Source organism: Pseudochaenichthys georgianus, chromosome 24 (genome assembly GCF_902827115.2).
Source record: "Pseudochaenichthys georgianus chromosome 24, fPseGeo1.2, whole genome shotgun sequence".
NCBI lineage: Eukaryota > Metazoa > Chordata > Actinopteri > Perciformes > Channichthyidae > Pseudochaenichthys > Pseudochaenichthys georgianus.
Window position 1 is genome coordinate 23,278,117 of NC_047526.1, and position 12,176 is coordinate 23,290,292.

The window sequence follows — 12,176 nt, forward strand, 5'->3', positions numbered from 1 at the left end:
GATTTTGCCATAACTACACAATTCAATCAGCTCAATCAACAAAGAAAAACAAAGAAAATGCCCATTTTAACTTTGTATTACTCCATTGAACTGCAAAGTACATTTCACAGTGTCTTGGACATGTTGTTACGGCCCCAACCTCTACTCCGCGTAGTGGCTTGTGCTGAGACCCGCAACATGAAAGAATACACGCAATAACTGGTACTTGGTAACAAGCATTTATTGATAATCAGCCGTTTGCTCACACAAGCGAAACGGGAAACAAAAAGAGGTCTGAAGGACTGGCCAAAAGGAACAAACAGAAGGAGGGAACCCGAGCCAGCCACACCACGGGCCGTAGGACCCAGAACTTCCCCCCAGAAATCAATTATAAACCCTATGGGAAACAAAATAAAGCCACGAAAACTGGACTACCAGGTCCTCCAGGCTAAACATAAAGACACCTGCAAAAATATGGCCTACAGCTCAAAATGGCAAAGAGGTATTCTAAGGAGAGTGTCTCCTGGCGTTAGGACAGGCGAGACATCCTTCTCCTTATATATACACGGCTGAGTGGAATTTGGAACACCTGGGCAGAGGCGGAGCCAGGGACAGACCAGGTGCACCTGGGCAGAGGCGGAGCCAGGGGCAGACCAGGTGCACCTGCAGCACGGAGACAGAAAGAAAACAAGGAGGGGAGCACGTAACACATGTCTACAGACATCCACTCGAAGTCAACAATTTTTCTGAAGAATGTGCTGACATGGGGGTTTAAATTGCCATGCCTCTTTTTGGCTTTCGAGCCCGTCTCAGGATTAATGCCCAGGAAGCACCTGAAAATAATAATCCAAGACAACCATTTAAATTTTACATGGATTTATATGTTGCATCGTTTATTTTAAGGCACATGCAGCGGTACCCCTTTCAATTTAAGTAAAACCTGCACCAAAGAAAGAAATTAGTATTTAAAGCCAAGCAAGAGCGATGAAAGCAAGAAAATCACTTAATTTGTTGTGTTATCACAGAGGATGGTCTGAATACAGTATTTTACTGTTAAATAATACAGTAACATGTTGTGAAATCCTGGTAATCATTGATCCTGTACATTCACAGTAATTAACTGTGCCTGTATTGATTTCACTGTGAAATTCAAAATTACAGTATTATATTGTGAACATTACAGGTAAAGACTGTAAAGTGGTAAAACAGTAATTTATTGTAAAATATTACAGCTAAATATTGTGAAATCATGGTAATATTTTACAGTGTATTTCTCTGAAAGAGAATCAGAGATGCTGCGTTCAAAGGATCGGGAGTGCTTCCAGTTATTTCTTGAAATTGAATCCTATGTTATGTTTTTTTTTTCATGAAACTGATACAGTTGGTGCATCATCACTGTCTGATTTTTCCCCAGGAGGAAACAAACCCTAGCATGTACAGTATGTAACTGTTGATTATTCACGCTTTTCACATATTCTTTATGCTTTGCAAAAATTGAATGTACATCATCAGTGAGCTGTTTGCTGTCTCACTGCGGTGACTAAATATCCAGGCTCTATTAGGTCAATCAGTCGCATCACGTTTAATTAGAAGCGTTGATTTAAATAAACTCCTCTCTGCGGCTGATTCATAGTGCGTTGATTATAGATGATGTAAATGGTAGGAATGTCATGGTGTAGTTCATTTAAATAACTTTTTTTGCCTGACATACCACTGTTCATATTGCCAAAGCTTATTTGCATTTAGAAAATTAATTATAATGCATTACAATTAATACAATATAATTAAATTGACAAAGTCATTCAAGGTACAGTTGGTGGAACACATCTTATTTTGATATTTAATACTGAAATTCAGGCAGAACTTGTTATTTTAAGATTTTATACAGGATTTTCTTTCAATTAGGATGGGAATTAACAGATCTTTATGACATTTAAGGCTCTGGTTTCTCCAAGTTGAAAGGTTTGAATTGTGTCTTATGGAATGTTTTTGTTTTTTTTAATCCAGTATGATATGCTGTCATATTCTCAATATATTTGCTAGTGCTATAGACATTTTTAGCATTACAGTAAACAGTAAATACAATATAGCGTGATTTACAAGACAGTATGCTGTATGTGGCAAACTAAGCTATCTGCTATACCAGATGTCTATAATGTACAGTATGGGTTATCTACGGAGCCCTGGAGGGTTCATTGAGAGAAAAATAAATAAAACGTGGCCACGTTTTACCTTCTCGTTCGCACGAGTTAATAAAGCGTGTGCACGAGTTAATAAAGCGTGGCCTCGTTTTATTTAAATTGAGGGATTCCTGTCCGTGACTCACAGAATCTGCTGCTGCCCACAGCTGTTTTATAGAAGGAAAACATTCTTCACTTTATGAAATCTCTGTGGCACCAGTGGCCTGTACTACGAAGCAGGATTTGCTATTTACACTATTCATTCATGAAGTATGACGCTGCGCTGTCAGCACCCGTCTCCATGTTTGTGATTGGTCAAATGTTGGTAACCCCGTCCCTTTCACGTGAACGCACTCTCAACCGGACAGAGAAACCCTGGTTGATTTGCTGAGTTGATAACCAGCTTCGTAGGACCGCTTAGCGACATCGCGTTTGTTAGGGTTAGTTAAGCCGGGTAAATCAAACATATCCAGGGTCTGTTGAACTGGCTTCGTCGTACAGGGCACTGGAGGCAGTAATGTGTAATTCAGCAGAATCTGAGAAGAGCAGCACCAGCTGCAAAGAGCGGTGCCTTTTACTGTTTATTTCACTGCGTTGCCCTTCATTAGAACCGCTGGATAGAGATCGAGGCTGCTACGTTCAACCACACACACCTCTACACACATCGAACTACCAGAGTATTCCCCTCGTTTTATGAAGGAGATGTCCTGTCACCTGGGCGTATGACGTGTGTGTGTGTGTGTGTGTGTGTGTGTGTGTGTGTGTGTGTGTGTGTGTGTGTGTGTGTGTGTGTGTGTGTGTGTGTGTGTGTGTGTGTGTGTGTGTGTGTGTGTGTGTGTGTGTGTGTGTGTGTGTGTGTGTGTGTGTGTTTGTGCTCAGCTCCGCTCTGTGTGTGCGTGTTCGGTGTGTTTGTGTGTGTCCGACACCACCGGCATTTGTTTTCAAATTACCACGAACAGTAATTTACACAAATCTGGTTCTCCATAGTTATATGTGTATTCCCAAGTGAAAGAAATTCGTTTAATCTTAATCTCGATGTGCTAATAGCCCTGCCGGAGTGCACCGGAACGAACGATACTATCATAAACAAATGCCCACACACACGCACGCACACACACACACACACACACACACACACACACACACACACACACACACACACACACACACACACACACACACACACAAAACGAGGCCACGCTTTAGTAACTCGCGCGCACGCTTTAGTAACTCGCGCGCACGCTTTAGTAACTCGCGCGCACGCTTTAGTAACTCGTGCGCACGAGTTACTTTCTCGTTCGCAGGAGAAGGTATCTCGTGCGAACGAGAAAAACGTGGCCACGTTTTATTTATTTTTCTCTCTATGAACCCTCCAGGGCTCCGTAGTTATCAGATGAAAAAGAGAGTATGTTTTGCATAAAAGTGTGGCAGGAGGACCAGTTGCAACAGCTCTTCATAGGTTCAAAAATGTAACCTAATTGTAACTTTAAGTGATTAAGTGGAGATTTTTTTTTTTAGTCTGTGACCAATTGCCCAAAAGAGACTAAGTCTTGCATGGAGATATATTTGTAGGTCAAATCACACTGTCCTAAGGCTGAGTACTGACTGTAAGTTCATGAGCTGTCATGTGCAATCAAGAGGATCCACGAAGACATTGTGAACAAAATAAGGAAGACATACTCTATCCAACATGGTTGGCTTTCTAAAAATACCATTATGCTATCTCCTTGTGTTTCTCAGACACAATCAATAGCATCAAAACACACACAATATGTTACAGTGAGTTGCAACAGACTACTAGTACATTTATGCCTGGGGGAAAGCACTCACAGCCTTAGTGCAGCTTCAAAGCGGAGCCCTCAGAAGTCGTCCCGTTGCTTTCTCCCAGCCGGCCGTGTGATTGACAGCCACTGAAAGGCGAGCTGTCAGTACTGTAGTGTAGAGAGTCAAAGAGTGCTGTCGATGGAGCGTTATGTAATATGTCAAGCCATTCTAGGCCATATATAAGGATACCCATGCATGATAGGGTTTATAGTAGAGTGTGTGTGCAAAAATGAACGTGTGAGTGCGCAAACCCATGGGGTTTATCAGAACTCATTTAATTTCCTCCCACAGTATTTTCACGGGCATCATCTCCTTCTCCCAGGGTGACAGTTTTTAATCAAGTCTTTGGCTGCATCAAAATCCCAGTTCAAGCATGCTGAATGTACCTATCCATTCATGACGGCACAAATGAGCATTCTTATTAATGTAAACACATTCATGATTTAACGCTGTGATTTATGCTGTGATATCAGCGGAAGGCTTTTTTAAGCCACTGCCCTCATTTTAATAAAAAGACCTGAGGTCATTACAATTATAATAACAGTGTTATTTCAGACAGTTGTAATTAAAATGTGCATCAGTGAGGTCCATTAAATCTTTGGTTTGGATTTGGTTAACTTTCTAAAATGTATGCTTAAAAATATTTTTTAAATGTGACACAATATGTCAAGGTAAACAAAATTAACAGTTTACTGCCAATCAATTTAGCAGTATTCAATTTAGTTTTAATTGCCAATCACCCATTTGTAGAAATGCGCAAATATACATGTAATGGGTTATGAACACACATGCACATTTTATAAATTAACATGATTTCAGTGTTGCATGCCACTCTACAGTAAATGTTAGTTCCAGTTATAGCTCAGGTGCGTCAATAATTGCTGGCTTTGCTTTTGATAACCATTTGGCAACCAATGTTTCAAGTATGTCCATATGTAAATGACAGTGTGTCAACTCAAATCATGACAAACTTTTCAGAAGGTTTAGAATAAAATATTTTATATGCAAAAAGGCTCTGAAGTCCTCTGTTTTATTTCAACTCTTTGACATGTATGGCATCATTTTATATTGTCATTATTGTCAGCAAATGTATGTCACATGCTATTCAAACATTTGTTGGGGACTATTTTCAGTGACAGATTAATACACATTTAGTAATAACTACAGTGCTCATGATAATGGTAGTGTTTAGTTTACTGTCATATTGCATTCCCAGGCTAGAAATGTGTCATAGTGAATTTCCACTTTCCATTTTTTCAAAACAATTATACTGCACTTGTCCTAGAACAACCTGCAGCAGGCTGTTCTGTGCCGCTCAATTATACAAAACACAAAGGTGTTGTAATCACATAAACACAACGGCAGGCACTGGCTGATAATGGATCAGGGCGACAAAATGTTCTGAGTCATAAGCTACAAAATGTTCTTCATGGCTCACAAGCGCGGTGTGGACTCAGGAAAGTGCCACGCAGTACCTCTGCATCGACACCTTCACTTAAATTGTCTTTACCTTATATGCTTTGTTTGAAATGTTGCCTTTGTACTCTCTGTATGGAGGGAAGAATTCACTACAGGCTTTTCCACCTTCTTCTACGAAATACCGTACCCATGGATATATAAAAATAACAACAATGGAGTGGTCCCTCGACTTCCGCTAGCCTAGATGGCTATCGTTGGGTATGGGAAGGGCCCAGTGCTCCAAACTCAACTTTTTTACCGTTAAGAGTGCTCATCATTCAAAGTACATTTTGCCATAGTGCCTACTTCACATTGGATGCACTTATGCACCCACAATAGGACATGTAACTTAGTATAGAAGTACCTTAAACAGCATCCGAGTCTTTCCTGTTATAGGGATTATAGAGATATCATTCCTCAATGTAGACAATAAGGTGGAAAAAAATATATATTTTTTAATTTATTAGATATGGAAGTTACCACTACATGATTCAGGAGTAAACTAATTAGAACATAATTGAAATGATTCTGAATGTCATTGTAGCAGCGTATTAGCATATGTTCAAAGGGACATAAAAGAGTGAAACGCATGAAATAAGGTTCCAGTTTTCTCTCAAAAGCCCTAAGAAATAAAAACTCAAAACTGTCTGCAGGTGTTAATATGCTGGTGAAGGCTCCAGATCCCCTCTAGTCTGAAGACTAAGCTAGATAAAGAAGATAGGAAGAGGAAAAAAAGATATCTCTAGAGGTAGAATATCTTTAAATGATAAATGACTCCTGGGTATCACTGCACCCGTCCACTTTTTAGAAGCATAGCTACAGAACATTTGTATATTTGAAAAATGGGCAAAGCCAGGCTAGCCAGTTCTCCCCACTTACATTTTTCTGAAAAAAGTATTTGTTAAAGGCATGTAACTCCTGTGCATTTGCCCTGTATAGAGGATGATTAAAAAAAAGCTATTGTATCCTTTCCCCCTTCACAGCACATTTAATTGTAAGCAATTTAGACATAGCAATTAACACCTCGTAAGCCCCCATATGTATAATGATTTTGTTTGTGCTGAAGAATAGAAATACGACATTGAAAGCACCCATAATTCCAGAGGGATTTAAAGGCATTCATGCACACGAGGAATCCAATCACTGAGGCCAAATGAGGAAGCAGCTTTAGATTCATGTTCCTTCACAGAGCACGAACAAACTCCTGTAACTTCTGGTGTGCAGAAAGGTTTGGCCTGTTGGGAAATGTGATATAGCTATTTGCCTCTTGGTTAACAGCAGCAAGCAGAACACTATCACACGCACAACAAAATCAATGGTTTAAATGTGCTTAGATTCAGCAAAGGTAAGAAGTCTTACATTTCATTTTCCATGAAATTGGAGATTGGAGGTGAATGTGAGGTTAATTTATACAACAATCAAGTAATAGTATTAAGACTGCAATCAAGCGTGATACTTCCTCAACAATGACTAATGGCAGGAAAGAAAAACATGTGGAGGGTTCATGCCCTCAATCAATCAATCAATGTTTATTTATATAGCCCAATATCACAAATGTTACATTTGTCTCAGTGGTCTTCACAGTGTGTACAGAATATCAGTATGACAATACGACACCCTCTGTCCTTAGACCCTCACATCGTACAAGGAAAAACTTCCAAAGAAAACCCAGTTTAAAGGGAAAAATGGGAGAAACCTCAGGGAGAGCAACAGAGGAGGGATCCCTCTCCCAGGACGGACAGACGTGCAATAGATGCCGTGTGTAAATTGAAAAGATAATACATTTGCAACATAGGTAGTCCAAATGTTTGGAAATGCATGTGTGTATATAATAGGAAGATGAATCCACGAGGATATCCATCCAGGACCTATGATCCAGGACCACAGCCACGACTCAAGATCCAGCGCTCGCGATCCAGGACACAGGACCGCAGGATCATCCATGACTCTGGATCCCAGCGTATATAGACACCAAAAAGAAAGACATTTGGGGAAGCTGGGTTAATCGGAACATGAGTGTACACGGGTATAGACAGAGAGAAGGAAGAAGTAAGATTGTCCCCCGACAAACTAAGCCTATATCAGCAAAACTAGGGGCTGAATCTAATCAGCCCTAACTATAAGCTTTATCAAAAAGGAAGGTCTTAAGCGCATTCTTAAAAACGGATACAAAACATTCATGCTGCAGGTACATTTTACTGTGCATACACAAACATCTTAAGGCAGGGCTGTAAATTATAAACTGCAACAAGCATCCGGTTCCCCCATTGTAACCCCTGATCGTGATATTTAACAACGGATATTTGGGAAAAGGCTTTTCTTATGGAGCAAAGAGGTTTGCAGGACATAAAATCTGACATCACAGGAAATCACACTATTTTAGGGCCATTGAAACCGGTGGAGGAAAAACCTTTTAAATATTATTTGCCAACGATTTGAGCAACATAAGCTCAGGGGAGGGAGACATGTGATAAGTCAGGGAAATCGGAGGGAAGGAAATCTCAAAGGAAATCTCACACATGAATTGACACAAGATGAGAGTCCTAACTGTAAACAGGAACAAGTGTTTGTCACAGTAAAACACAGGAGGGAAGTGAGCGGAGGAAAAGAGCTTCCACAGATGGCAACGCATTTTTACTTTCAAATAATGCTTTTTTAATGTTTCCCAGAGATAATATGTGCACTTGTAAAGACGAATGGCATTTAGAGAATTATTAGCCAAATGTCTATTTTCTCTCCTCTCAAATATGTTAGCTTCTATTAGCTATTTTCTTTGGTTTTACAGCCCATACGTTTAATGTTTGGGTTCTCTCTAATTAATCTTTGATATAACGATTTGCTGTGACATACAGTACTCTTTTTGCAACCTTTGTATTTTAATCTTTTCCTCCTTTATTAGTGAACATAGCATTATATTTGCCAACAAACACAACTCAATGGTTTTTGGTTTGATATAAAACATGAACAGTGTTCTCCAGGGCATTTGTTTTCCCATCCCTCTTTGTGCACTAACTTCAGCAGACTTTGAATGCAAACAACCGACAGTGCCGTTTTATTGCGCAGAGGGATGTAAAATGTGCCGAGTATTTGAAGTCTCGCTTCTTGAAAAAGGGTTGTTTCAAAAGTTGTCTAACATGGTGATTCTTCACTGCTCCTGTGGACTAACAGTCATTTTCCAGATAAGAAGGAAAAAAACATATTTAGTCATGCTTGAGTCAGTTTTGGATTCATAAATCCACAAAACAAATGTGCAATCTACCGTGCAGTCTCAGGTTATGAAATGCCAATGCAGAGATTTTAAAGATTGTAAGAAACATGAAGGGAGTTGGTGTGACACTGTGTTGACGCAGAAACAGAAACATGTGTGGTATCATGGTAATTCTGAGGGGAAGCTGAGCCAAAAAATAAGAAATATTTATGCTAAATCTTTGCAGATCAGTAGGCAAGCTAATCATTTATAAGGACTGCGCTGCACCAGACACCCACCTCTCCAACATTGAAGGCAAACAGAGCAGAGCAAACAGCAGAGCCTAAGTAGACTGCACACATCAATACAGGTGTAAACACTGAGTCTAATTACCTGGAGACTGCTCAGCAGATGGAGCTCAACCAGAAAAGAACACCACTTGTAACAAAACAAATAGGAAAACAACCCTAACCCTAACCCCCCCTGGTCACAATATTCTCTCACTGAGCTCAGCAGACACCTCCCGCACAGAGTGAGAAAGACCCAAAGATATTCACAGAGGAAGTCAATAGGAGACACCATTTAACTCCTGATGGTACCTTTCTGCAAAAAAAGTGTTATTTTAATCCAGCACCAACCCTAACCCTAACACATTCACTGTTAGGTTCGTTCCATGAGGCTTTTACACTGATGATATACTGTATAACAGTAGATAAAAGCTATTAGTGATAACAGCTAACATGATACATATTGTATACTCTATGTTGATGTACATAATGGCATCATAGGGCTATTTTAAATTCAGAAAATAATAATAATATGAGAGGGAGGTGAGGGGGATAACGAAGACAAAACATACTTGTTCAGAGTTTTCTTCCTTTACATTTTAAGTAAGTAAAATTCCTCATTCTTTGTTTGCAACGGCAAGCTACTGCACATGTGGGTCTGACTGTCTGCAAATGTAAAATATATGCTATACTGTTGCTTAACTGCGATCACTGACTGTAGATGAAACAATGGAAAAGATAAGCTAACATTTCTTTATCTTTGCCATCTTTTTCTTTTACTCCAACCACATTTTAAGAAAGCTAAAAATAGGATTGTACACATTTCAAACCATTTTGCGAGTCAATGTAATGCTGATCTGAAAACATTCGCCAGTGGAAACATTCACAAGGAATTTGGCAAGTCTAATTTGGCTATTCATTTTGCACAAGTCTGTACATCCTTTTTTGTGGCTTTACTGTATCAGATATTAATAGCCGTACCACTAGAACCTGTACAAATTAAATATGGTGAATTTAAATTTTTTTTTGAAGTTTCTGTATTTAAATCATCCAAATAGTTTGTTATTGCCATTGTTAGACTTTGAAGATGAGGCGTGTGGCGCAGTGGAAAGAGCCTTGGTTTTGGGAACAGGGGGTCACAGGTTCAAACCCCACTGCAGTTAGCATGTCGCTGTGTCCCTGGGCAAGACACTTCACCCCAACATTGCTCCTGTGGGGATTGTCCACAGTATGGAGTATGTAAGTCGCTTTGGATAAGAGCGTCTAACAATTAAAATGTAATGAAGATGCCCTTGTGTGTATTGAGAAGAACAACCCTCAGATTTAACTCGGTTAAATTATCCAAATCATACTGGGAGCTGTTGTAATCATTTATATTTTAATTTAGTTAGAAGCTAGCAACCAACTACCATTTGAGGCTGACTAATGTTATTATGAATATAATTTCAGATATCAAAATAGCCAGAGGTGTAGACCGACACAGAAACAGAGAAATGTGGTGGGCATCGCAGTCATTTCTGAGGCAAAGCGGAGCCAAATATGAGAAGTAGATTTCTAGTCTCATTCATCCAAATAGTTTGCACTTTGTTAGAATGGTTAGACTGTACGGATGGCCTTGTTGAAAAAAGCCAACTAACAATTTAGGCTGCATAACGACAAATAAATATAATTTCAGATATAAAACAGCATTTCTTCTAATAATATTTTCCTTTCATGATCACTATTATACACCGTTCTGGATACATTTGTGTTTCTCATAGCTAGCTCAGTGGTTCTGAAATTATATTCATAATAACATTAGTCAGCCTCAAATGGTAGTTGGTTGCTAGCTTCTAACTAAATTAAAATATAAATGATTACAACAGCTCCCAGTATGATTTGGATAATTTAACCGAGTTAAATCTGAGGGTTGTTCTTCTCAATACACACAAGGGCATCTTCATTACATTTTAATTGTTAGACGCTCTTATCAGAGGCATGACAGGGAGGGCGCGAGAGACCAGGAGGAAAAATGGTTATTATAAAAAAAGAAAAAAATCATATTTTGAAAACTTATTGATTCGAAAATAATATGATACAGTACAGTACTATTACGTCTGGGTCTCTGTGTTTCATTAAAGCTTGGCTCTGTGTGTGTGTGTGGAACGAGCCATTTTGTGTGCGTCCGCGAGTGAGAGAGAGAGAGAGAGAGAGCGCACCGGTACCGGAGTTCGTTGATGTTAGCTTCTGGTGCTAGCGAGCTACGCTAATAAGGAGTTTTTTCAACAACAAAGTGGAGGATAGTCCTCTCCTGTCAGACTGAGAGACTCAGTGAGCTAATGGATTCTCTCAGTGTTATCTCACTGGGTCTCAAACGTTTTGGTCACCATTAATGTAAACAATTATTTCCGAGGCACACGTTTATATGATCATTATAGTTATAAAAAAAAAAAGAGAATAAATTAAAAACAGGTATGAAATACTATATGACATTAAAAAATGAATAAAGTTTAAAAGGGGAGTGATTTGTAAAATATCCATAAAGAAATAGTAAATCTGTTTACAGTTCTGTTTCAAATGGGTGTTGAGAGAGATGTATCCATAGATCTCTTCATTTTGCTCTCAAAGTGCACCAGATTGATGCTTTTAACTTCAATATTTAAAAATATTCCCAGGGGAGCTTGCCCCCGGACCCCCCTATGTGAGGTCACACACCACCTAAAAAATAGCACTTTACCCCTGCTTACACCTATATGACGTGAGCTGATTATCGAGCCTTCATTGTAACAGTCGCGGGTACGTTGTGTATATGCGTGGGGGTTGTTGCAGTAGAAAATTCCACTGTAGCGCCCGGTACATTAATGGGAAACCCTAAATGTTTGAGAACCCTCTATGAAACGTCAAGCTACCCCACAGCACCCCCAAAATAAATTTCTGGCGCCGCCACTGAGCCTGACTATTTGTGTTGGGGGGGCCCAACTTTTTTTTTTCTCCAAAGGGGGTCCTGACAGAAAACTTAGCTTAACAGTAAATAAGTGTTTTTTCTTTCAATTTCAAGGTTTCTTCCCAAAACAAAACCTGGCCCCCATGCTTGCAGGTTGAAGTATAAGTTGGTGGGGCTGTCCACTTTGGCTGATTGTGAGCACCTTGGCCCAATTCTCCAAGTTATAAGTCCTCACAGAAAGACTGGCTCTGTTTTGTTTGACCCTGCTATCATTTCTCCCTGCAACACTTTTCACTGCACACTTTACTTCCACCACATCCATTGAAACAACCAACTCT